The following is a 22,726-nucleotide window of genomic DNA, read 5'->3' as shown; positions in this document are numbered from 1 at the left end:
GTTGTCCTAATGCTATGGTACCTCCTGCCTGGTGGTACGGGGCCAAAGAGATTGTTGGATGGATGGGAGGGATCACTGACAATGCCAAGGGCCCTGCATACGCAGAGCTCCTGATAGATCTCTTTAACAGGTGAAAGAGGATCTACAATGATTCTCTCAGCAGTTCTCGCAATCCTTTGTAGGGACTTGCAGTCAGAACCCTCGCAATTCCTGTACCGGGCGGTGATGTAGCTGGTCCCTCAATGGTGCTCCTGTAAAAATTGGTTAAAATAATGGGGAGAGATGGAACCTCTCTTGTCTCAATCTCCCCAGGAAGTGAAATAAATACAAAATTCATATCTAAAAATAAACTGTACAAAAACTGATGCAGAATGATATCTCTAGGGCAGAAGTTGTCATTGGTTTGTGCTCAAAATGCTGATAGACCTCGTAAAGGAGATTCTAGGTTAGATGAAGAATTTAACACCCCCACTCAGCTAGCCTGTGGTTAACTTTTGGTCAGGGCATGCAGTTTAGGTCTTAAATCCCTCTGGCCAGCAGTTTGAAAGCACCAGGGGCAGCTTAGATTAATGATGCATCACAGTTTCTAAAGTTCCATTTCCTGTAACTTCTCACCTGATTTTCTTCTAATCTTTTCAGAGCAGTGGAATTGATGTTGAATTATAAAGTACAGTGAAATGCTTGTCAAAGTTCAAAGTAAATTTTTTTTAAATCAAACTCCGAATGTGTCTCCATATATTACCCTGAGATTCATTTTTTTGCAGGCATTCCCAGTAGATACAAAGAAACACAATCGAATCAATGAAGAACTACACACAAAGACGACAACTAACCAGTGTGCAAAAGACAATAATAAACAAAGAAGCCAATAAATAATAACACTGGACAACAAAGATTTTATTTCCCGAATACGTTTGGGTGATCTAATGGGTTTTGGGCAGGTGATCATTAAAATAAGTAAGATGTAGGAGCAGACTTAAGTCATTTGGCCCATTGATTCTGCTCCACAATTTTGTCATGGCTGATCAATTTTCCCTCTCAGTCCCAATCTCCTACCTTCTCCCCAAATCCCTTCATGCCTTGACTAATAAAGAATCTATCAACGTCTGCCTTAAATATACCCAATGATCTGGCCTCCACAGCCACCGGTGGCAAAGAATTCCACTGACTCACCACGCTCTGGCTAAAGAAATTCCTCCTCATCTCAGCTTTAAAAGGACACTGCTCTATTCAGAAGCTGTGTCCTCTGGTCTTAGACTCTCCCGCTATGGGAAGCATCCTCCCCACATCCACTCTATTGAGGCCTTTCAACATTGGAGAGATTTCAATGAGGTCATCCATGAATTCCAGTGAGAAGCCCAGAGCCATCAAACACCCTTCATATGACAAGCCTTCAAAATCAGGTTGGTGCTCGATCCTAAGAGGGTATTTTCTGGAGTGCCTATGAGATGGCTTTTTAGAACAGCTTGTGGTTGAGCCCATTAGGGGATTAGCTATTCTGTATTGGGTGTTGTGCAATGAACCAGAATTGATTAGAGAGCTTAAGGTAAAGGAACCCTTAGGAGAAATTGATCATAATATGATTGAACTCATCCTGAAATTAGAGAAGGAGAAGCAAAAGTCCTATGTATTAGTATTACAGTGGACTAAAGGGAATTTCAGGAGCATGAAAGTGGAGTTCACCAGAACTGATTGGAAAAGAATTCTGGCAGGGTTGATGGCAGAGCAGCAATGACTGGAATTTCTGAAGACAATTTAGAAGGTGCAGGGTATATACGTGTCAGGAATGGGGGCTGGATGGACCCAAACGCAGGACACAGACACTGAAGTACTAGGGGGAGGACAGGATGGGGATGCCATGGCATTTAAGGGTTAATGCAGGCAGGAGGATCCCAGAGTTCAGACAAGGCCGGCAGGCAGGAGGATCCCAGATTTCAGGGCAGGCAGATTCCTCATGGCAGGCCACAGGGATCCCAGGCCGGGCCACCTCCCAGGCAGAAAACACAGAGGTCTGGGCCAGTCACAGACACCTTGGCAGGTACAGGGCACAACCCTTAGGGAGCAATAGGTGGAAGGGACAGAACCTCCACCGGGCAGCAGCAGTCCGGCCAGAGCCGCCCAACAGAGGCAATGGGTAGGAGGGGGCAGAACCCCCACTGGGCAGGAGCAGTCCAGCCAGACCCACCCATTGGAAGCTGGGTCCAGGGTGAGCAGCAGAACTACAGTGATCCACCAGGTACATTGGTAAAGGCAACCGAAAGCACAGGCAAGACAAATAAGGCGGGACAGCAGAGCCAGCGCACCCAAGAGGAGCAGGAAAAGCATGACAAACCAGGTAAGACAGGTACAGAGTGGGTTGCAGAGCAGAATAGAGAGCCGGTTGCAGAACAGTCAAAAGGCAGGATACAGAGCAGGATTCGGAGCAAACGAACCAGGTGCAGAGTAGGTTAAACCAACTTCAGAGCAGACAAGGAATAGATGAACCAGCTTCAGAGCTAACAGGATACAGAACAAAACAACCACCTGCTCAGTCTCCGTCCCACGGCCCCTTATAAACACCTGCAGCCGAATTGGCCACAGGTGTGCCTGCTTGATCCAGGATGATCTTAACAGGCTCAAAGGGGCCGGGAGGGACAACTGCAAGACCCGGAGTCTGGAGCACCCAGACCGGATCGAGACCGGGAATGCGGATTACGAACCGGACCGGACCCTGACAATACATCCCAAAGAGGAAGAAGTATTCTAAGGAAAGATGACGCAACCATGGTTAACAAGACAAGTCAAAGCCAACATAAAAGCCAGAGAGAGGGCATATGATAGAGCAAATATTAGTGGGAAATTAGAGGATTGGGAAGCTTTTAAAAACCAGCAGAAGGCAACTAAAAAGTCATCAAGAAGGGAAAGATGGAATACAAAAGTAAGCTGGCCAATAATATTAAAGAGGATACTAAAAGTTTCTTCAGATACATGACGTGTAAAAGAGAGGTGAGAGTAAATATTGGACTACTGGAAAATGATGCCAGAGAGGTAGTAATGGGGGACAAGGAAATTGTGATTGAACTAAATAAACATTTTACATCACTCTTCACTGTGGAAGACACGAGCAGTATTCTGGAAGCTCCAGGTGTCAAGGGTCATGAAGTGTATGAAGTTGCCATTACTAGGGAACTTAAGTTTCTTGGGAAACTGAAAGGTCTGAAGGTAGGTAAGACATCTGGACCAGATGGTGTGCACCCCAGGGTTCTGAGTGGCTGAAGAGATAGTGGAGGCATTGGTAATAATCTTTCAAGAATCACTATATTCTGGAATGGTTCTGGAAGACTGGAAAATTGCAAATGTCACTCCAGTCTAGAGGAAGGGAGAGAGGCAGAAGAAAGGAAGTTATAGGCTCGTTAGTCTGACCTCAGTGGCTGGGAAGGTGTTGGAGTTGATTCTTAGGGATGGGGTTTTGGGGTACTTGGAGGCACATAATAAAATAGGCTAAAGTCAGCATAGTTTCCTCAATGGAAAATCTTGCCTGACAAATCTGTTAGAATTCTTTGAAGAAATAACAAGCAGGATAGACAAAGGAGAATTGGTTGATGTTGTGTACTTGGATTTTCAGAAGGCCTTTGACAAGTGCTGTACATGAGGCTGCTTGATAAATTGCCCATAGTATTTCAGGAACGATATTGGCATGGATAAAGCAGTGGCAAAGACAGAGAATAAAGAGAGCCTTCTCTGGTTGGCTGCTGGTGACTAGTGGTTTTCCACAGGGCTCTGTGTTGGGACCAATTCTTTTTACATTATATGTCAACAATTTAGATGATGGAATTCATGGCTTTGTGGACGATATGAAGAAGGATGGAGGGGCAAGTAATTTTGAGGAAATAGAGAGGCTAAAGATGGACAGACAGATTAAGAGAATGGGCAAAGAAATGGCAGATGGAATATAGTGTCGGGAAATGTATGGTCAGGCACTTTGATAGAAGAAATGAAAGGATTGACTGTTTTGTAAATGGAGGGAAAATACAAGAAACCTGAGGCACAGAGGGTCTTGAAAGTCTTCATGAAGCATTCCCTGTAGGTTAATTTGTGGGTTGTGTTGGTGGTGAGGAAGGACAATGCGATGTTAGCATTTATTTCGAGAGGACTAGAATATAGAAGCAAGGGTGTAATGTTGAGACCTTATAAAACACTGGTGAGGCCTCAGTTCGAGTATTGTGAGTGGTTTTGGGCCCCTTATCGTAGAAAGGAAGTTCTGAAACTGGAGAGGGATCAAAGGAGGTTCATGAAAATTAATCCAAGATTGAATGGCTTGTTACATGAGGAACATTTGATTCAGAAGAATGAGGAGCGACCCCTTTGAAACCTATTGAATTTTGAAAGGCCTCGATAGAGTGGATGTGGAGAGGATGTTTCCTCTGGTGGGAGAGTCTAAGACCACAGGACAGAGCCTCAGAACAGAAGGACGTCAATTTAGAATGGAGGTGACAAGGAATTTCTTTAGCCAGAAATTAGTGAATCTGTGGAATTTGTTGTCAAAGGTAGCTGTGGAGTCCAAGTCATTGGATATATTTAAGGCAGAAGTTGCTAGATTCTTGATTGGCTAGGGCATGAAGGGATACAGGGAGAAGGCAGACGATTGGGAAGGAAATGGATCAGCCATGATGGAATGGCAGAGCAGACCCGATGGGCAAATAGCCTAATTCTGTTGCTATATCTTATAGTCTTATGGAGTTAGATAGATAAGTCAAGGGTCTGTCTTGTACTAGGGAATCATTTAATAGTTTTATAACAGTGGGGTAGAGCTGTCCATGACCCTGGTAGTTAGTGCTTTCAGGCTTTTGTATCTTCTGCCCGATGTAAGGGAAAGGTGGGGAGAATGTCTAGGGAGGGAAGGGTCTTTGACTATATTGGTTTCTTTACTGGTGGAACAGTAGTGTAGCAGTTAGTGTAATGTTATCACAGCACCAGCAACTCACGTTCAATTCACACTGCTGTCTGTAAGGAGTTTGTACGTTCTTCCCATGACCACACGGGTTTCCTCCCACATTCTGAGGCGGCATGGGTTAGTCACTGAATTGGTCGCATGGGTGTAATGGGGTGGTGTGGGCTCGTTGGTCCAGAAGGTCCTGTTACTATGGCGTGTTTCTAAATAATAGATCATTAAAATAAAATATGAGCCAGTGAGAGGTGCAGACAGAAAATTTCACACAATTCAAAAAGTCATACAACCAAGCCACCAGTTCCCTGTTGACCATCATGCACCCATTGACATTTGAGACCCTCCCGTCCATCTTAACTACCTATGTTGTTCGAGCAGCGCCGTCTCAGGCTGATGAGGCCAATGTGGGACTGTCAGTCTCTGTTGGAACAGCTGCATCTATAATTGATCTTGGTTCTGCTGGAGATCCTTTCTACAGGCCCATTTGAATTCTGCTGCTTTCAGGAATTTTTCCTTGCCTAACTTAAGGTGTTGTTTCAGGGTGCTTCTCCACGTAGTAGGATCAGCTGCTAGTTCCTCCCAGGACTTTATGTTCAAGAACAGTTACTACCCCTCAACCATCAGGCTCTTGAACAAAAAGGGATAACTATACTCATTCTATTTCTGCTGTTCCCGCCACCGATGGTCTCACTTTAAGGACTGAGGTATTGTTATCTCACACTTGCTATTTATTGCTATTTATTTATATTTGCATTTGCACAGTTTGTTGTTCATTGATCCTGTTTACAGTTACCATTCTATAGGTTTGCTAAGTATGCCTGCAGGAAAAAGACTCTCAGGGTTGTATGTGGTGACATGTATGTACTTTGATACTAAATTTTACTTTAAGCTTGAAGCCCAGCACTTCATGCCCCACTTGCGGGCATCTTGGCAGCACAGTTGCAGGGAGCCAATGGTTCTTTTACCTGAAGCCAGCTCACAGCAGATGTCTTTTGGGAAGCAGCCATCCTGCATGCACTGGGTCTCGGCCTGAAACGTTGACTGCTCCTTTCAATAGATGCTGCCTGACCTGTTGAGTTCATCCAGCTTGTTTGTATCTGCACGCACCAGGATGCCAGATTTTCACCTGTACACTACGGGTCTCCTCGCCAGCTTTTTCCTGGTTGCCTTTTTGACAGATCCATCTTTATCAGTGCAGTTTCACTTTGACCAGACCTTCACGACTCTGAATACAACACAGAGGCACACCTCGCATGGAGCTCGAGAGGCACAGGTTCGATCCTGACCTTGGCTGCTGTAGAGTTTGTGCGATCTTCTGCGACTCTGTGGGTTTCCTCTATGTCCTCAGGAGGAAACCCACATGGTCACAGGCCACAAACCGAAGGGCGTGTGGGTTGGGTGGATTAATTGGCCTCTGCATCTCACTGCATTTTTTCTTTTTATTCACCATCTGAAATTCTGCCAACAATTGTGTCATCAGCAGAATTATAGATGCTGTTTGAGCTGTGCCAAGCCACGCAGTTGTGGGTGTAGAGAGAGTAGAGCGGTGGGCTAAAGGTGTACCTGCGTTGATTGTCAGAGAAGAGGAGATGTTATTTCCGATCCACACTGACTGTGGTCTCCCGGGTGAGGGAGTCAGGAATCCAGTTGCAGAGTGTCAAAACCACGGATTCGGCAGAGCAGTAGATACGGCAATTGTGCTTGTGAATTTGCACGTGCCAGCTAATTATTATTTAACCGTGATAGTATTTCATTCCATACTTGTTGTCGTGGTGCTTGTCGAGACTTGGACAGAGCACAGCCATGCTTTGCTGCCTGGTGCTTTCGGCCTTCCTGGAGAAATTGGACTTCAGAGTCAACTGACCCTGAAGACTCGCGGTATTCGTTTAATGTTTAGATGTTCTTTTCCGCCGCAGTGTAGGCTTCGTTTCCCATTTGAGAGTTTTAGTTAATGGCCCTGTTTGGCCTAGCATTTATTGTTTATTTTCCCTCTAACTCTGTTCACATTAAAGTCTGTAAACTATCGACCCGCTTCAGTGTCTCTCACTCCACACTTGGGCCATATCTGAAGCTGGTAACAGAGAGAGAGAGCTACAGAGGCCCAGGTTTTGGAGCTTGCTGATTAGAACTGTGGGTACGATTGTGTTGAACACTGAGCTGTAATCAATAAACAGCAGCCTGGCGTAGCTATTACTATCGTCCAGGTGATCTAAGGCCAAGTGGAAGGCCAGTGACATTGTTATTTATAGTTTTTTATTAAAATATATTGCAGGAGAGCTGATAGGCAAGTGAGAAGAGAAGGGGTACAGTTTTAAGGTGCTTGGAAGTAGGTACAGACGAGATATCAGGGGTAAGTTTCTTTACGCGGAGAGTGTGAGTGCGTGGAATGGGCTGCCTGCGACAGTGGTGGAGGCGGATACAGTAAGGTCTTTTAAGAGATTCCAGGACGGGTATATGGAGCTCAGAAAAATAGAGGGCAATGGGTAACCCTAGGTAATTTCTATGGTAAGGACATGTCCAGCACAGCATTGTGGGCCAAAAGGCCTGTATTGTGCTGTTGGTCTTCTGTGGGTAAGGTGGGAGCCAGAGTGGAGGATGGAGAAAGAGAGAGATGAGAAGGGGAAGAAATTACCAGAAGTTAGAGAGATCAGTGTCTGGAGGTTACCTGACAGACTATGAGGTGTTGCTCCTCCAACCCAAGTGTGGCCTCGTGGGGGCAGTAGAGGAGGCCACCGACCAGTATGTGGGAATGGGGAGTCGATGTAATCACTGCCCCTTTAAAGAAAGGTATCAGATAAATGCTTAACGGAGAAAAGGAATGTAGAACATTGTAAAGGAGTCAGGTGATGGGCTATTCTCTGCATCTAGTTACTGAAGCCAGCAAGCAGGCCAAGATATCTGCCAGAATCCAAAACAAGAGATCACAGGTGGTTCTATCAGAATTCCCTGCGGCCCACCACAATTCTCAGTGTTGATGAAGTATTGCAAGTGTTTCTGCAGTCAAAAGCAATTTAAAATGTTTCTTTCACGTCTTCCTGCTTTGTAATAGGAGGGAATATTGTGTTATTGTAGCATGTGCAGTGGGTCCACTCATCATGCCCAGAGTGGGGCATTTATACCCGTAATAATCCTGATTCAGAGGTGAGGATCAGAAATATTGGAATGGAGAACAAATGGAGAATGTGAGGGTAGTGTGCGATGTTCTAAAAGAATTCTCACTTTGATTCCAACCTGTACTCCACTTCAGGGATTATATGTATAGGGCCCCGAACCCTTTTGATTAGATTCTACTTGGTTCTGGTGGTGGAGTGGAGATATGTCTCTACCAAATGAGGTGTAAGGCACTCCCTCCCTCCGGGCAAAGTGTAGCTCACTCCCCACCCCCTGATCAGGGTCATGTGAAGCCATGGGAGTGGGTGGTGGATGGCTGTATGAGCAGCCTGTGCACATCACAAGTCCTGGTTATGTGAATACTGACACCAGGCAATCTCTGAAAAATATTGATAATGGCTGGGGTCACCCGTCTTGTAAAGATAATGGCTGGGTTCACCCGTCTTGTAAAGATAATGGCTGGGGTCACCCATTTTGTAAAGATAATGGCTGGGATCACCCGTCTTGTAAAGATAATGGCTGGGATCACCCGTCTTGTAAAGATAATGGCTGGGATCACCCGTCTTGTAAAGATAATGGCTGGGATCACCCGTCTTGTAAAGATAATGGCTGGGGTCACCCGTCTTGTAAAGATAATGGCTGGGATCACCCGTCTTGTAAAGATAATGGCTGGGATCACCCGTCTTGTAAAGATAATGGCTGGGGTCACCCGTTCTGTAAAGATAATGGCTGGGGTCACCCGTTCTGTAAAGATAATGGCTGGGATCACCCGTTTTGTAAAGATAATGGCTGGGATCACCCGTCTTGTAAAGACACTGCCCAGATAAGGCAATGGAAAACCACTTCTGTAGAAAAATTTGCCAAGAATAAGCATGGCCATGGACAGACGATTATCACCCACCATAAGACATAGGAGCAGAATTAGGCCATTCAGCCCTTTGAGTCTGCTCCACCATTCCATCATGACAGATCCTGGATCCCACTCAACCCCATACAGCTGCCTTCTCACCATATCTTTTGATGTCCTGACCAATCAGGAAAGGATCAGCTTCTGCCTGCTGCAATCACATTGCTTTCTCAGCACTGCCTACCCCTCCAACAATCTTCATATCACCCACAAGCTTTGCCACAAAGCCATGAATTCCATCATCACCCAGTTATTCCCACTCGTGGCCTCCTGCCTGCCAGCCATTCCTCTATTCCATCTTTCCTGTAACACTGTAGGAGTTTATCTTGTTAAGCACCTCATGTGTGGCACCTTATCAAATGCCTTCTGAAAATCCAAGTAAGCGACATCCACTGCCTCTCCTTTGTTCAACCATAAGACCATAAGACCGTAAGATTTAGGAGCAGAAGTAGGCCATTCGGCCCATTGAGTCTGCTCCACCATTCAATCATTCAATTCACTTCATCCAGTCATCCCCATTCTCCTGCCTTCTCCCCATACCCTTTGATGCCCTGGCTAATCAAGAACCTATCTATCTCTACCTTAAATACACCCAATGACTTGGCCTCCACAACCGCTTGTGGCAACAAATTCCATAGATATACCACCCTCTGACTAAAGTAATTACTCTGCATCACAGTTCTAAATGGACATCCTTCAATCCTGAAGCCGTGCCGTCTTCTCCTAGAATCCCTTACCATGGGAAATAACTTTGCCATATCTAATCCGTTCAGGCCTTTTAACATTTGGAATGTTTCTATGAGATCCCCCCTCATTCTCCTGAACTCCAGGGAATACAGCCCAAGAGCTGCCAGACATTCCACATATGGTAACCCTTTCATTCCTGGAATCATTCTCGTGCATCTTCTCTGAACCCTCTCCAATGTCAGTATATCCTTTTGAAAATAAGGAGCCCAAAACTGCACACAATACTCCAAGTGTGGTCTCACGAGTGCCTTATAGAGCCTCAACATCACATCCCTGCTCTTATATTCTATACCTCTAGAAATGAATGCCAACATTGCATTCACCTTCTTCACCACCAACTCAACCTGCAGGTTAACATTTAGGGTATCCTGCACAAGGACTCCCAAGTCTCTTTACATCTCTGCATTTTGAATTGTTTCCCCATCTAAATAATAGTCTTCCCATTTATTTCTTCCACCAAGTGCATGACCATATACTTTCCAACATTGTATTTCATTTGCCACTTCTTTGCCCATTCCCCTAAACTACCTAAGTCTCTCTGAAGGCTCTGTTTCCTCAACACTACCTGCTCCTCCACCTATCTTTGTATTATTGGTAAATTTAGCCATAAATTCCTTAATATAGTAGTCCAAATCATTGACATACACCGTAAAAAGTAACGGTCCCAACACAGACCCCTGTGGAACTCCACTAGTAACCGTCGGCCAGCCAGAATAGGATCCATTTATTCCCACTCTCTGTTTTCTGTTGATCAGCCAATGTTCCACCCATGCTGGTAACTTCCCTGTAATTCCATGGGCTCTTATCTTGCTAAGCAGCCTCATGCGCGGCATCTTGTCAAAAGTTTTCTGAAAATCAAAGTACACCACATCTACTGCATCTCCTTTGTCTACCCTGCTTGTAATTTCCTCAAAGAATTGCAGTAGGTTTGTCAGGCAGGACTTTCCTTTCAGGAAACCATGCTGGCTTTGGCCTATCTTGTCATGTGCCTCCAGGTACTCTGTAATCTCATCCCTAACAATCGATTCCAACAATTTCCCAACCACTGATGTCAAGCTAACAGGTCTATAGTTTCCTTTCTGCTGTCTCCCATCCTTCTTAAATAGTAGAGTAACATTTGCAATTTTCCACTCATCTGGTACAATGATCGATTCTTGAAAGATCATTGTTAATGCCTCCGCAATCTCTCCAGCTACTTCCTTCAGAACCCGAGGGTGCATTCCATCAGGTCCAGGAGGTTTATCCACCCTCAGACCATTAAGCTTCCTGAGCACCACCTCAGTTGTAATTTTCACTGCACATTCTTCACTTCCCTGACACTCTTGAATGCCTGGTATACTGCAGACATCTTCCACTGTGAAGACTGATGCAAAATACGCACTCGGTTCCTCTGCCATCTCCACATCGCTCGTTACAATATCTCCTGCGTCATTTAGTATTGGTCCTATTTCTACTTATTCGACTCTCTTTTACCCTTTTTACTGAATTCTTAAAAAAGATTTTAGTATCTTCTTTGATATTAGTTGCCAGCTTCCTCTCATAATTCATTTTTTCCTTCCTAATGACCTTCTTAGTTTCCTTCTGCAAGTTTTTAAAATCTTCCCAATCCTCTATCTTCCCACTAGCTCTGGCTTCCTTGTATGCCCTCTCTTTTGCTTTTATTTTGGCTCTGGCTTCACTTGTCAGCCACTGTGGTGTCCTACTTCCCTTTGAAAATTTCTGCTTATTTGGAATATATCTGTCTTGTACTTCCCTCATTTTTCACAGAAACTCCAGCCATTGCTGCTCTGCTGTCCTTCCTTCATATGTCAATAGACAATAGACCATTCGGCCCCTCGAGTCTGCACCGCCATTCTGAGATCATGGCTGATCATTCACTATCAATATCCAGTCCCTGCCTTGTCTCCATATCCCTTGATTCCCCTATCCATCAGATATCTATCCAGCTCCTTCTTGAAAGCATCCAGAGAATTGGCCTCCACCGTCTTCCGAGGCAGTGCATTCCACACCTCCACAACTCTCTGGGAGAAGAAGCTCTTCCTCAACTCTATTTTAAATAACTGACATCTTATTCTCAATCCATGCCCTCTGGTACTGGACTCTCCCAACATCTGGAACATATTTCCTGCCTCAATCCTATCAAATCCTTTAATTATCTTAAACGTTTCAATCAGATCCCCTCTCAATCTCCTCAATTCCAGCGTGTACAAGCCCAATCTCTCCAATCTCTCTGCGTAAGACAGCCCTGCCATCCCAGGAATCAACCTAGTGAATCTACGCTGCACTTCCTCAATTGCCAGAATGTCCTTCCTTAAACCTGGAGACCAAAACTGTACACAATATTCCAGGTGTGGTCTCACCAGGGCCCTGTACAAATGCAAAAGAACATCCTTGCTCTTGTATTCAATTCCCCTTGTAATAAAGGCCAACATTCCATTTGCCCTCTTCACTGCCTGTTGCACTTGCTCATTCACCTTCATTGACTGGTGAACTAGGACTCCTAGGTCTCTTTGCATTTCTCCCTTACCTAACTCGACACCATTCAGACAATACTCTGCCCTCTTGTTCCAGCTTCCAAAGTGGATAACTTCACATTTATTCACATTGAATGACATCTGCCAAGTATCTGCCCACTCACCCAGCCTATCCAAGTCTCCCTGTATTCTCCTAACGTCCTCTTCGCATGTCACACTGCCACCCAGTTTAGTATCATCAGCAAACTTGCTGATATAGTTTTCAATGCCCTCATCTAAATCATTGACATAAATCGTAAAGAGCTGTGGTCCCAATACAGAGCCCTGTGGTACCCCACTGTGTCCCTTTCCGTTCAACTTTGGTTAGTTCCCTTCTCATGCCATTGTAATTTCCTTTATTCCACTGAAATACCAACTCGTTAGATTTTATTTTTCCCTTTCAAATTTCAATGTGAACTTGACCATATTGTGATCACTGTTCCCTAAGGGTTCCTTAACCTTAAGTTCTCTTATCACCTTCGGATCATTGCACAACACCCAATCCAGCACATCCGATCCCCTAGTGGGCTCAACAACAAACTGTTCTAAAAACCATCCCTTAGACATTCTACAAATTCTCTCTTGCGGTCCAGTACTGACCTGGTTTTCCCAATCCACTTTCATGTTAAAATCTCCAACGATTATTATGGCATTGCCTTTTTGACATGCCTTTTCTACCTCCTGCTGTGATTTGTAATCCACATCCTGACTGTTGTTTGGAGGCCCGTATACAACTGCCATTAGGGTCCTTTTACCCTTGCCATTTCTTAACTCAACCCACAGAGACTCTACACCTTCCAATCCAATGTCATCTCTTTCCAATGATTTAATGTTATTTCTTATACACAGAGCCACACCACCCCCTCCGCCTACTAATCTATCTTTCTGATACACCATATATCCTTAGACATACAACTCCCAATGACAGCCATCCTTTAGCCAAGTTTCAGAGGCAGCCACAACATCATACTTGCCAATCTGTAGCTGAATTTCAAGATCGTCCATTTTATTTCCTATGCTGCATGCATTCAAATACAACACTTCCAGTCCAGTATTTGTTGCTTTCTGTTTTAACTGCACCATGCCTCTATTGCCCTGTAACTCATGCCACTGGCTGTGATTAAACCTCATTTCTTGCCTGTTCTTTCTATAATCTCTGTTGCACACTATCTTTGATTTATGACTTTTTCCCCTACCTCAGTCCTGCTTGTTACTTCCTCAAAAAACTCTAACAGATTTGTCAGGCAAGATTTCCTGTTACAGAAACTGTGCTGACTTTGAGTTATTTTATCATTAGTCTCCAAACCTCATCCTTTAAAAATGGACTCCAGCACTTTCTCAAACACTGAGGTAGAGGTAACTGGCATATAATTTCCTTTCCTCTTTTCTTAAAGAGTGGAGTGTCATTTGTGACCATGTCAGAATCAAGTGATTCTTGAAAGATCATGACCAATGCATCCATTATCTCTTCAGCAACCTCTCTCAGGACTCTGGGATGTAGTCCATCTGGTCCAGGTGAGTCGTCCACCTTTAGACCTTTTGATTTGCCTGGCACTTTTTCCTTTGTAATAGCAATGGCACTCACTCCTGCTCCCTGACACCTCATTTAATCCTAGCCTACTTACAGGACAATTTACAATGATCAATTAACAACTAACCAGTACGTCTTCGGGCTGTGGGAGGAAACCCACACAGTCACAGGGAGAATGTGCAAACTCCTTACAGGCCGCATTGGAAATTGAACCCAGGTCGCTAGTACTGTAAAGCATAGTGCTAACCATTACTCCTCTGTGTGCCCCATAGTATTTTTACCACTAAAAACAACCAAATCCTTTCATCAAATTCTCGCCTGTAACTCCATTGCAACACACACACACACACACACACACACGCACGCACGCACGCACGCACGCATGCACACACATACACACACAGGAATAGTATAAAGGGAACTTGCTGAACACCAGCTGTATCCCAACTAACATTCAGATTCCAGTCTGAATCCTTGTCAACGTAATTTTCGCTGTTGTGATCGTCTTCATCTTTGCCTCGCCGTTCCTTTGCGTGCCACTACCATCATTCCATTCCTGTCAACTTGCTGCTGTTGTCAACATCTTATAGGCGTTCCCAGTTTGTATTAATTTAAAATTTGAATTTAGCCCCTTTAATGATGGATAAATCCATACTGCACAGTCTCTGAGACTGAAGGCGGTGAAGTCTTGAATTCTAATCCAACAAAGAAACAAAAACTACAGAAAGTGAGTCAATACAATGTTACACACCTGGAGTACGGTTTTATTCCATTCCCATCAGATCAGCCATGCCCCATGTGTCTTATTTGTAATACTGTACCTACAGGAAAGATGTCAACAAAACAGAGAGAGTGCAGAGACGACTTACTAGAATGTTACCTGGGTTTCAGCACCTAAGTTACAGGGAAAGGTTGAACAAGTTAGGTCTTTATTCTTTGGAGTGTAGAAGGTTGAGGGGGGACTTGATAGAAGTATTTAAAATTATGAGGGGGATAGATAGAGTTGACGTGGATAGGCTTTTTCCATTGAGAGTAGGGGAGATTCAAACTAGAGGACATGAGTTGAGAGTTAGGGGGCAAAAGTTTAAGGGTAACACGAGGGGGAATTTCTTTACTCAGAGAGTGGTAGCTGTGTGGAATGAGCTTCCAGTAGAAGTGGTAGAGGCAGGTTTGATATTGTCATTTAAAGTAAAATTGGATAGGTATATGGACAGGAAAGGAATGAAGGGTTATGGGCTGAGTGCAGGTAGGTGGGAATAGGTGAGAATAAGCATTCGGCATGGACTAGAAGGGTCGAGATGGCCTGTTTCCGTGCTGTAATTGTTATATGGTTACTGTATAATGAAGCCATGAAACCATCAAGATTGCAGGAACACTTTAGTAAAATACACCCTGAAAAGGCTACGTATGGCATTACTCAGTCCCAGAAGATGAAAGAAGCATTTGAAAAGCATTGTAAACGAGTCATTTGCCAAGAAAGCTAAAAATTACCTTGACAGTGGTCTCATTGCTTCTTAAAACATTTCCAAAATGATAGAAAAGTGTGGAAAATCTCCTACAATTGGTGGAAGATTAATAATGCCTGCTGTATCAGAAGTGCTCACCGCAGTTCTCAAAATGGATTCCAGAATTTTGAAATCAATTCCTCTGAGTGATAACTCTGTAGCTCGTTGTATTGATGAAATGAGTGAAGACATTGAGTATCAGCTGCACAGAGCTCCAAAAAACAGAATTTGGAATACTACTGGATGAGTCAACTGTGTGAGACAACGAGGCATTGCTAATGGCATATGTACGGTTTATCAAAAATGGAGAAGTTTATGAAGAGATTCTCTTTTGTAAAAGTTAAAAACAAATATCAACAGAGAACCAATCTACAACAAGCTCAAAATGTATATTGAGGAAAAAGTATTCTGATTAAGAGCATGATTTCTCATGCAACAGTTGGAGCACCATGCTGGTTTAGTAGCATTTATGATAAAAGAAATCCCAGGTCTGCTTGCAATCCATTGTGTAATTCATTGTCAACATCTCGCAGCCAAAAACCTCAGCCAGTGACGTGACTTTTCAAGCATGACTCTTGTAATATCTGCTATCAACAAAATTAAAGCTCATCCATTAAACAGCAGAGTATTTTGCCAGCTTTCCAAGATAACGAAGAGTTTGAATGCTTGCTTCTTCACACTGAAGTACGTTGGCTGTCAAAAGGCTGCTGCTTAAAATGCTTCTTTGATCTTTGCTCAACTGTGGTTGAAATTTTGCTCAAAGCCGACAAGAGCTTGTGAAACAAGATTGAACTTCTACGTGGAGATATGGCATACCTAGCCAAAATGAAGGATGAGAATTTCAATTTAATCCAAGCAAAAACTGCAGTGTCCACTTTTATTTGAAAATTCGAATTATATAAGTAAAACATTGGGAGAAGAATGTTGTCACAGTTTCCCTGCATGGAAAGTACGGCACTCTCTTTCACAGATGGTGATTTGCAAGAGTACTGCTTACACCTACAGTCACTGAAGAAGGATTTTCAGGATGTGAATGATCTGGAAATTCCAGACTGGATAATTAACTAATTTCTTTGCAAGGTGGAAGAACCAGGAAGAGAGCTTGTAAGAAGAAATACTCAAAATTCAGAATGATGAAGAAGCAAAAATGTTTTTTGAATATGTCAGCTTTTATGGTATGTTGCTACATTGTCATATGAAGTTTCCTGGTCTTTGGAGAAGATCCAAACTGCTCTTCATTGCATTTCCATCCTCCTACCTTGTTGAAAGAGGCTTCAGTGCAGAGAACCACATAGTCACAAAAAACAGAAACTGCTTGGACGTTGTTACATGTGAGGCTTTTGCTGTCACAATTTGAACCAGATATTTCAACTCTTGCTAAAATCCATCAAGCAGAAGGATCACATTGATACTGAAGCTGCTGTATAGCACACAGGAACTGTGTAAGCTAGGTTTAAAAACAAATAACAATTTAGAGCAGAATCATTCTTCTTCTTTATAGATATGTGAAAAGAAAAAGATTGGTTAAGACAAATGTAGGTCCCTTACAGTCAGAAACAGGTCAATTAATCATGGGGAACAAGGACATGGCAGACCAATTGAATAGTTACTTTGGTTCTGTCTTTACCAAGCAGGACATAAATAATTTTCTGAAAATAGTAGGGGACCGAGGGTCTAGTGAGATGGAGGAACTGAGGGAAGTACATGTTAGTAGGGAAGTGGTGTTAGGTAAATTAAAGGGATTAAAGGCAGATAAATCCCCAGGGCCAGATGGTCTGCATCCCAGAGTGCTTAAGGAAGTAGCCCAAGAAATAGTGGATGCATTAGTGATAATTTTTCAAAACTCTTTAGATTCTGGATTAGTTCCTGAGGATTGGAGTGTAGCTAATGTAAGCCCACTTTTCAAAAAAGGAGGGAGAGAGAAACTGGGGAATTATAGACCGGTTAGCCTGACATCGATGGTGGGGAAAATGCTAGAGTCAGTTATCAAAGGTGTGATAACGGCACATTTGGACAATGGTGAAATCATCTGACAAGTCAGCATGGATTTGTGAAAGGAAAATCATGTCTGACGAACCTTATAGAATTTTTTGAGGATATAACTAGTAGAGTGGATAGGGGAGAACCAGTGGATGTGGTATATTTGGATTTTCAAAAGGCTTTTGACAAGGTCCCACACAGGAGATTAGTGTGCAAACTTAAAGCACACGGTATTGGGGGTATGGTATTAATGTGGATAGAGAATTGGTTGGCAGACAGGAAGCAAAGAGTGGGAGTGAACGGGACCTTCTCAGAATGGCAGGCAGTGACTGGTGGGGTACAGCAAGGCTCAGTGCTGGGACCCCAGTTATTTACAATATATATTAATGATTTAGACGAGGGAATTAAATGCAGCATCTCCAAGTCTGCGGATGGCACGAAGCTGGGCGGCGGTGTTAGCTGTGAGGAGGATGCTAAGAGGATGCAGGGTGACTTGGATAGGTTAGGTGAGTGGGCAAATTCATGGCAGGTGCAATTTAATGTGGATAAACATGAGGTTATCCACTTTGGTGACAAGAGCAGCAAAACAGATTATTATCTGAACGGTGGCCGATTAGGAAAAGGGGAGGTGCAACGAGACCTGGGTGTCATTGTACACCAGTCATTGAAGGCGGGTATGCAGGTACAGCAGGCGGTGAAAAAGGCAAATGGTATGTTGGCATTCATAGCAAAAGGATTTGAGTACAGGAGCAGGGAGGTTCTACTGCAGTTGTACAAGGCCTTGGTGAGACCACACCTAGAGTATTGTGTGCAGTTTTGGTCCCCTAATCTAAGGAAAGACATTCTTGCCATAGAGGGAGTACAAAGAAGGTTCACCAGATTGATTCCTGTGATGGCAGGACTTTCATATGAAGAAAGACTGGATCAACTGGGCTTATACTCGCTGGAATTTAGAAGATTGAGGGGGTATCTTATTGAAACGTATAAAATTCTAAAGGGATTGGACAGGCTAGATGTAGGAAGATTGTTCCCGATGTTGGGGAAGTCCAGAATGAGGGGTCACAGTTTAAGGATAAAGGGGAAACCTTTTAGGACAGAGGTGAGGAGAAACTTCTTCACACAGAGAGTGGTGAATCTGTGGAATTCTCTGCCACAGAAAACAATTGAGGCCAGTTCATTGGCTATATTTAAGAGGAAGTTAGATATGGCTCTTGTGGCTAAAGGGACCGGGGGTATGGAGAGGAGGCAGGTACAGGGTTCTGAGTTGGATGATCAGCCATGATTTTACTGAATGGCGGTGCAGGTTTGAAGGGCCGAATGGCCTACTCCTGCACCTATTTTCTATGTTTCTATGTTTCTCATCTTCGCATATAGTAGACATGTTTTTACACCATGAGATCACCAGAAAGTATATTGTGCCTAAGGTGGGTGTTGGCAAGTATGAAGGTGCTTTGGGTGGGCGTTGGCAGGTATCAAAGTGCTTTGAGGGGGTGTTTTGCTATAAAGGTTGGGAAACACTGCTCTAAATCTTTCCTATCATGTACCAGTTTGAGAAGGTTTTAAACATTGTAATTCTACCCACCTCTACCACTTCTCCTGTCAGCTTGTTCCAAATACCCACCATCCTATGTGTGGAAAACCTACCCTTCAAGATCCACTGTGATGAAATGCCTTGAAACGATGATGATGAAACATATCACCTCCTGTCTGTGACTTGGATCCACTCCAATGTGCCTACCGTCCCAGCAACAGATGCCATGTCATTGGCTCTTCACACAACCCTGGAACATCTGGACACGAAGATCCATATATCAGGATGCTCTTCATTGACTCCAGTTTGGAATTTAATACCATCTTCCCCTCAAAACTAATCAATAAGCTTCAAGATCTAGTCCTCAATATCTCCTTGTGCAATTAGATCCCCAGTTTTCTCACTTGCAGACCCCAGTCAGTTTGGATTGGCAGCAATGTCTCCTCCACAGTTTTCATCAGCACAGGTGCATCACAAGGTTGTGTGCTTAGTCCCCTGCTCTACTCACTTCACAGTTCACAGACAAAGCACAGCTCCAATGCCATACTTAATTTTGCTGGTGACACCATTGTTGTGGGCCAATTGAAAGCCGGTGATGAATCAGCATACAGGAGGGAGATTGAAAATCTGGCTGAGTAGCATCACATCACAACCTCTCACTCAATGTCAGCGAGACCAAGGAGCTGATCGTTGACTTCAGGAGGAGGAAACTAGAGGTCCATGAACCAGTCCTCAATGGAGGATCAGAAGTGGAGAGGGTCGGCAACTTTAAATTCCTCGGTGTTATTATTTCAGAGGATCTGTCCTGGACCCAGCACGTAAGTGTCATTATGAAGAAAACACGGCAGAGCCTCTACTTTCTATCGAGTTTGCAAAGATTCATCTAAAACTGTGACAAACATCTATAGATGTGTGGTATCATGGCCTTTTATGGAAATAAGTGCCCTTGAACAGAAAAGCCTACAAGAAGTGGTGGATATGGCTCAGTCCATCACACCATTGAGCACACCTACATGGAGCATTGTCACAGGAAAGCAGCATCCATCAACATGGTCTTTGGATCGACCGTCATGAATGGTTAACATGTAAATGAAGACACTAATAAGGCCAAGGAAGCTATATAGGAAAAGGAATGCCATAATATGAAATTTTACAACTACTTCCACCAAAAGGAGCCCTGCATCAGGCATTTTGCACAGATTAAATCCTATATTGTAACTGCTGACATTTAATCCTGAATCAGGCTCCTGAACAGTATGGATAGCTTCACTCACCATAGCACTGAACTGATCCCACAACCTACAGACTCACTTTCAAGGGCTCTTGGTTTTAGCATCTATCTACTTGCGCAGTTTGTGCCCTTTTGTACATTGGTTGTTTGTCTTTGTTTGTGTGTAGTTTTTCATTGATTCTGTTGTACTCTCTGTGAATGCCTGGAAGGCAATGAATCTCAAGGTAGTATACTTAGTATTCATTTAGAAAGTCAGCACTGAACATGACCTTCCAGTCTAACGAGTCCCACCTATTTAACCCGAGCGTAATCACAGGACAATTTACAATGACCAATTAGCCTGCCAACTGGTACGATGTTGGACTGTGGGAGGAAACCGGAGCACCCAGAGGAAACTCACGCATTCCACTGTAAGGACGTACAGACGACTTACAGATGGCACCAGAATTAATCTCTGAACTACGATGCCCCGAGCTGAAATAGCACCACACTAACCGCTAAGTGGCTGTAACGTACACATGGTGATGTATACATACTTCGATTACAAATTTACTTTGAACAAAGTTTATCCCCACATCTTCTCTTGGAATGAAGGCTTTGGTGAGCAAAAGCCACGTAATTTGTGCCTGGATTAGAGTTGTTTCCGTATATAAAGGCAGGAAAACCTTACTGAACGGATCAGAATCATGGTTATTATCTGTCACTGGTACGTTGTGAAGTTCGATGCTTGGCGGCAGCAGTATGCTGCAAAGGTGTAACAATATTATAAAAATAAAGAATAAATAGGAATAATGAGGTACTGTTTATGACTTTGTGGACCGTTCAGAAATCTGATACAGGAGCCTGAAGACACACACACTCAACATTTCAGTTTCCTCCTGTCTGAAATCAGATTCTTGAATGGACAATGAACCCATGAACATAACCTTTGTACTTTTCCTTCTCTTTTTGCACTATTAATTTAATTTTCATTTATATACACACAGACACACACATTGTAATTTATAGTTTTTATTATTACGTATTGCAATGTACTGCTGCTGCAAGACAACTTTCACCACATATGCCAGACATATTAAACTTGATTCTGATGGTGCAGGGGAAGAAACTGTTCCTAAATCATTGAGTGTGTTTTCCAGGCTCCCGTACCTCCTCCCCGATGGTGAGTCTGGAGGGAGAGGCCCAAAGGTCGAAGGTCAGAGGCATGAAGTCTGTGAGTCTCGGGCCAAGGCCTGTAGGCAGCATGACCTGGGGTTGGCGGCCTATCTGTGTTTCTGACTTGTTTTGTTGCTCCTGTTGTTCAGCTGAACATTGTGGGCGTGCTGAGTCAGTCTTGCCCCCAGCACATAACCTTCGGTGTGCTGGTTGTTAATGCAAATGATACATTTCGATGCACATGTGATAAATAAATCTGAATGTCCCAGCTAGTGAGGGTCCTTAATAATAGATGCCACCTTCTTGAGTCATGGCCTTTTGGAGATGTCCTCGATGCTGTGGAGGTTAGTGCCAGTGGTGGAGCAGCTGAGTCCACAACCCTCTGCAGCGTTTTCCGATCCTGTACACGGGCACCTCCACATCAGACGGTGATACAGCCAGTCGGAATGCTCTCCTAGAAATATGCCAGATGTCAGAATGTGGGCTGTCGTGAGGACGGGTCCTGGGCTCTTCCCAACACCGGCCTTTGATTACACGCTGAGTAATATTTCCTACTTTTGTTGTAGTACAACTGAAGTGTGCAAACAAAGAATTGCATTGCATTTTAACAATGTAGAACATAGAACAGTACAGGCCCTTTGGCCCACGAAGTTGTGCTGACTTTCCAAGATGAATCTCGCCCTCTTTCCCACATAGTCCTCCATTGTTCTTTCATTCATGTGTCTGTCTAAGAGTCTCTTCAATGTCCCAAATGTATCTGCCTCCACCCCCACCCCTGGCAGGGTGTTCCACACACCCGCCACTCTGTGAAAAGAAAAACTACTTTTGTCATTCCCACCACCTTTGTTTTCCTCCCAACAGCTTAAAGTTCGGCACTCTCACGTCAGCCATTTCCATGCTGGGGAAAGGTCCCTGTTCTCTCTATCTATGCATCTTATCTTTCACACCCCTGTCAAGCCACACCTCATCTTCTTTCAGAGCCTTAGCTCTCATTAGACATGCCCTCTCAACCAGGCAGCATCTTGGAAAATCTTGTCTGCAGCCTCTCTGAAGCAGTTGAGGGAATTTGTGTGACTCCAAAGACTTTAGCAAATTTCTATATGTACCATGGAGAGCATTCCAGCAGGTTGCATCACTGTCTGGCGTGTAGGGGCCACTGCACAAGGGATGGGAAAAAAGCTGCGGGAAGTTGTAAACTCAGCCAGCTCCATCATGGGCACTGGCCTCCCCAGAATCCAGGACATCTTCAAAAGGTGGTGCCTCAGAACAGCAGTGCCCATCATTAAGGATTTCCTTCACCCAGAACAGGCCCTCTTCTCAACGCTACCATCGAGGGGGAGGTACAGGAGCATGAAAGTGCACACTTAGTGCTTCAGGAACAACTTCTTCCCCTCCGCCATCAGATTTCTGAATGGACAATGAACATGAACACTAGCTCGCTACATTTCCCCTCTCTTTTTACACTACTTGCTTAATGTATTTTTATCTACACTCCTTATTGTAATTTATAGTAATTTTTTTTACACACTGTACTACTGCTGCAAAACAGCAAATTTCACATCAGTGATTCTGTTTCTGTAAACAGCGT

The sequence above is a fragment of the Hypanus sabinus genome, chromosome 17 (genome assembly GCF_030144855.1).
Source record: "Hypanus sabinus isolate sHypSab1 chromosome 17, sHypSab1.hap1, whole genome shotgun sequence".
NCBI lineage: Eukaryota > Metazoa > Chordata > Chondrichthyes > Myliobatiformes > Dasyatidae > Hypanus > Hypanus sabinus.
This window is presented reverse-complemented; position numbering follows the sequence as displayed.